We start from the raw sequence: 6,000 nt of genomic DNA on the forward strand, positions 1-6,000 counted from the left end.
CACATCAGGGTCATAGACCCTCATAAGAGGTGTGGTGGGGACTACACATCAGGGTCATAGACCCTCATAAGAGGTGTGGTGGGGACTACACATCAGGGTCATTGATCCTCATAAGAGGTGTGGTGGGGACTACACATCAGGGTCATAGACCCTCATAGGTATGTTGGTGGGGACTACACATCATGCTTATAGACACTCATGAGGTGTGGTAGTGGGGACTACACATCAGGGTCATAGACCCTCATAGGTATGTTGGTGGGGACTACACATCAGGGTCATAGACCCTCATAAGAGGTGTGGTGGGGACTACACATCAGGGTCATAGACCCTCATAAGAGGTGTGGTGGGGACTACACATCAGGGTCATTGATCACTCATATGAGGTGTGGTAGTGGGGACTACACATCAGGGTCATAGACCCTCATAGGTATGTTGGTGGGGACTACACATCAGGGTCATAGACCCTCATAAGAGGTGTGGTGGGGACTACACATCAGGGTCATAGACCCTCATAGGTATGTTGGTGGGGACTACACATCAGGGTCATAGACCCTCATAAGAGGTGTGGTGGGGACTACACATCAGGGTCATAGACCCTCATAGGTATGTTGGTGGGGACTACACATCAGGGTCATAGACCCTCATAAGAGGTGTGGTGGTGGGGACTACACATCAGGGTCATAGACCCTCATAGGTATGTTGGTGGGGACTACACATCAGGGTCATAGACCCTCATAAGAGGTGTGGTGGGGACTACACATCAGGGGATCGCTCACAAGGGGTCATGTGTGTTCCAAATAGGTACTCTGTTCCCTATATAGAGTCCTATGGCCCCCTGTCATGCCAAATAGGCACTCTGTTCCCTATATAGAGTCCTATGGCCCCGTCATGCCAAATAATGTCCCCCTCTACGTCACAATGGGATTCGATAAACTATTAGCTCCGTTGCTATATCAACGGTGTGATGACCTAATGATTAGTTTCGGAGATCATTACAGCCTAAATTATTATTATGTTATTTTCATCATCGCTATGCAAACGAGGCTGATTTCCGCGACAATTTCTCTGTTTAAACAAGTGCTGTTTAGCTAATAAAATGAAAACAAAAAAGTAGTCAGAATTCATGTTAACGTGTTTAAATCTTAAACGTTGCCACGTTTCAGGAAATGGTCAAGAAAACACGTCATCTGCTTGACACATTAGTTACTGACCTCATAGATCACGAAGTCAGCTAATTTCCACTCCGTTCATATGTAAATCCGTTTGATTCATACACTGGCTTGTCTGTCATGTTTTTATTGCCAACCTGCCCGTCCCTCATCGACACTGAAATAATATATTAATTCAGTCGTCTATTATGGTTCATGTTGTTCTTTCTCACGCAGCTCGGTAGCGCCCCCTTTCTCACGCAGCTCGGTAGCGCCCCCTTTCTCACGCAGCTCGGTAGCGCCCCCTTTCTCACGCAGCTCGGTAGCGCCCCCTTTCTCACGCAGCTCGGTAGCGCCCCCTTTCTCACGCAGCTCGGTAGCGCCCCCTTTCTCACGCAGCTCGGTAGCGCCCCCTTTCTCACGCAGCTCGGTAGCGCCCCCTTAGTAGCGCCCCCTTTCTCACGCAGCTCGGTAGCGCCCCCTTTCTCACGCAGCTCGGTAGCGCCCCCTTTCTCACGCAGCTCGGTAGCGCCCCCTTTCTCACGCAGCTCGGTAGCGCCCCCTTTCTCACGCAGCTCGGTAGCGCCCCCTTAGTAGCGCCCCCTTTCTCACGCAGCTCGGTAGCGCCCCCTTAGTAGCGCCCCCTTTCTCACGCAGCTCGGTAGCGCCCCCTTTCTCACGCAGCTCGGTAGCGCCCCCTTTCTCACGCAGCTCGGTAGCGCCCCCTTTCTCACGCAGCTCGGTAGTGCCCCCTTTCTCACGCAGCTCGGTAGCGCCCCCTTTCTCACGCAGCTCGGTAGTGCCCCCTAAGTAGCGCCCCCTTTCTCACGCAGCTCGGTAGCGCCCCCTTTCTCACGCAGCTCGGTAGTGCCCCCTAAGTAGCGCCCCCTTTCTCACGCAGCTCGGTAGCGCCCCCTTAGTAGCGCCCCCTTTCTCACGCAGCTCGGTAGCGCCCCCTTAGTAGCGCCCCCTTTCTCACGCAGCTCGGTAGCGCCCCCTTTCTCATGCAGCACGGTAGCGCCCCCTTTCTCACGCAGCTCGGTAGCGCCCCCTTAGTAGCGCCCCCTTTCTCACGCAGCTCGGTAGCGCCCCCTTAGTAGCACCCCCTTTCTCACGCAGCTCGGTAGCGCCCCCTTAGTAGCGCCCCCTTTCTCACGCAGCACGGTAGCGCCCCCTTTCTCACGCAGCTCGGTAGCGCCCCCTTAGTAGCGCCCCCTTTCTCACGCAGCACGGTAGCGCCCCCTTAGTAGCGCCCCCTTTCTCACGCAGCACGGTAGCGCCCCCTTTCTCACGCAGCTCGGTAGCGCCCCCTTTCTCACGCAGCTCGGTAGCGCCCCCTTTCTCACGCAGCTCGGTAGCGCCCCCCTGTGGTTGAATATATATGTATCTGCTGTTGGTCCTAGATTATAACCATTAATACTATGGAACAAAGAAAAACCAAGGACAACTTACAATGAACCGTGTGAAACAGCTGTGGAAAACCAAGGACAACTCACAATGAACCGTGTGAAACAGCTGTGGAAAACCAAGGACAACTCACAATGAACCGTGTGTGAAACAGCTGTGGAAAACCAAGGACAACTCACAATGAACCGTGTGTGAAACAGCTGTGGAAAACCAAAGGACAACTCACAATGAACCGTGTGTGAAACAGCTGTGGAAAACCAAAGGACAACTCACAATGAACCGTGTGTGAAACAGCTGTGGAAAACCAAGGACAACTCACAATGAACCGTGTGTGAAACAGCTGTGGAAAACCAAAGGACAACTCACAATGAACCGTGTGTGAAACAGCTGTGGAAAACCAAAGGACAACTCACAATGAACCGTGTGTGAAACAGCTGTGGAAAACCAAGGACAACTCACAATGAACCGTGTGTGAAACAGCTGTGGAAAACCAAAGGACAACTCACAATGAACCGTGTGTGAAACAGCTGTGGAAAACCAAGGACAACTCACAATGAACCGTGTGTGAAACAGCTGTGGAAAACCAAAGGACAACTCACAATGAACCGTGTGTGAAACAGCTGTGGAAAACCAAGGACAACTCACAATGAACCGTGTGTGAAACAGCTGTGGAAAACCAAAGGACAACTCACAATGAACCGTGTGTGAAACAGCTGTGGAAAACCAAGGACAACTCACAATGAACCGTGTGAAACAGCTGTGGAAAACCAAGGACAACTCACAATGAACCGTGTGTGAAACAGCTGTGGAAAACCAAGGACAACTCACAATGAACCGTGTGTGAAACAGCTGTGGAAAACCAAAGGACAACTCACAATGAACCGTGTGTGAAACAGCTGTGGAAAACCAAAGGACAACTCACAATGAACCGTGTGTGAAACAGCTGTGGAAAACCAAGGACAACTCACAATGAACCGTGTGTGAAACAGCTGTGGAAAACCAAAGGACAACTCACAATGAACCGTGTGTGAAACAGCTGTGGAAAACCAAAGGACAACTCACAATGAACCGTGTGTGAAACAGCTGTGGAAAACCAAGGACAACTCACAATGAACCGTGTGTGAAACAGCTGTGGAAAACCAAAGGACAACTCACAATGAACCGTGTGTGAAACAGCTGTGGAAAACCAAGGACAACTCACAATGAACCGTGTGTGAAACAGCTGTGGAAAACCAAAGGACAACTCACAATGAACCGTGTGTGAAACAGCTGTGGAAAACCAAGGACAACTCACAATGAACCGTGTGTGAAACAGCTGTGGAAAACCAAAGGACAACTCACAATGAACCGTGTGTGAAACAGCTGTGGAAAACCAAAGGACAACTCACAATGAACCGTGTGTGAAACAGCTGTGGAAAACCAAGGACAACTCACAATGAACCGTGTGTGAAACAGCTGTGGAAAACCAAAGGACAACTCACAATGAACCGTGTGTGAAACAGCTGTGGAAAACCAAAGGACAACTCACAATGAACCGTGTGTGAAACAGCTGTGGAAAACCAAGGACAACTCACAATGAACCGTGTGTGAAACAGCTGTGGAAAACCAAAGGACAACTCACAATGAACCGTGTGTGAAACAGCTGTGGAAAACCAAGGACAACTCACAATGAACCGTGTGTGAAACAGCTGTGGAAAACCAAAGGACAACTCACAATGAACCGTGTGTGAAACAGCTGTGGAAAACCAAGGACAACTCACAATGAACCGTGTGTGAAACAGCTGTGGAAAACCAAAGGACAACTCACAATGAACCGTGTGTGAAACAGCTGTGGAAAACCAAGGACAACTCACAATGAACCGTGTGTGAAACAGCTGTGGAAAACCAAGGACAACTCACAATGAACCGTGTGTGAAACAGCTGTGGAAAACCAAGGACAACTCACAATGAACCGTGTGTGAAACAGCTGTGGAAAACCAAGGACAACTCACAATGAACCGTGTGTGAAACAGCTGTGGAAAACCAAGGACAACTCACAATGAACCGTGTGTGAAACAGCTGTGGAAAACCAAGGACAACTCACAATGAACCGTGTGTGAAACAGCTGTGGAAAACCAAGGACAACTCACAATGAACCGTGTGTGAAACAGCTGTGGAAAACCAAGGACAACTCACAATGAACCGTGTGAAACAGCTGTGGAAAACCAAGGACAACTCACAATGAACCGTGTGTGAAACAGCTGTGGAAAACCAAGGACAACTCACAATGAACCGTGTGTGAAACAGCTGTGAAAAACCAAGGACAACTCACAATGAACCGTGTGTGAAACAGCTGTGGAAAACCAAGGACAACTCACAATGAACCGTGTGTGAAACAGCTGTGGAAAACCAAGGACAACTCACAATGAACCGTGTGTGAAACAGCTGTGGAAAACCAAGGACAACTCACAATGAACCGTGTGTGAAACAGCTGTGAAAAACCAAGGACAACTCACAATGAACCGTGTGTGAAACAGCTGTGGAAAACCAAGGACAACTCACAATGAACCGTGTGTGAAACAGCTGTGGAAAACCAAGGACAACTCACAATGAACCGTGTGTGAAACAGCTGTGAAAAACCAAGGACAACTCACAATGAACCGTGTGTGAAACAGCTGTGGAAAACCAAGGACAACTCACAATGAACCGTGTGTGAAACAGCTGTGAAAAACCAAGGACAACTCACAATGAACCGTGTGTGAAACAGCTGTGGAAAACCAAGGACAACTCACAATGAACCGTGTGTGAAACAGCTGTGAAAAACCAAGGACAACTCACAATGAACCGTGTGTGAAACAGCTGTGGAAAACCAAGGACAACTCACAATGAACCGTGTGTGAAACAGCTGTGGAAAACCAAGGACAACTCACAATGAACCGTGTGAAACAGCTGTGGAAAACCAAGGACAACTCACAATGAACCGTGTGTGAAACAGCTGTGGAAAACCAACCCGACAATATTTCACATTTTAATACATAAACTGACTGTTTTTGGTACAGTTGTGTCATTCATTTAATTTCCATAATTTTTTTTTTTTTACATTCACATGGTAATCAGAATGAAATAGTGAATTCTGGTGTGGGAATAGAGAGGGCTGTGCTGTGTGGGAGGGAGGTTCAGCCTGTCACTTGTTCTTAACAGGCAGCCAGTCTCAGAAGGTCTGTGCTGTGTGGGAGGGAGGTTCAGCCTGTCACTTGTTCTCAACAGGCAGCCAGTCTCAGAAGGTCTGTGCTGTGTGGGAGGGAGGTTCAGCCTGTCACTTGTTCTCAACAGGCAGCCAGTCTCAGAAGGGCTGTGCTGTGTGGGAGGGAGGTTCAGCCTGTCACTTGTTCTCAACAGGCAGCCAGTCTCAGACGGGCTGTGCTGTGTGGGAGGGAGGTTCAGCCTGTCACTTGTTCTCAACAGG

This window comes from Oncorhynchus mykiss, chromosome 15 (assembly GCF_013265735.2).
Source record: "Oncorhynchus mykiss isolate Arlee chromosome 15, USDA_OmykA_1.1, whole genome shotgun sequence".
NCBI classification, from domain to species: domain Eukaryota; kingdom Metazoa; phylum Chordata; class Actinopteri; order Salmoniformes; family Salmonidae; genus Oncorhynchus; species Oncorhynchus mykiss.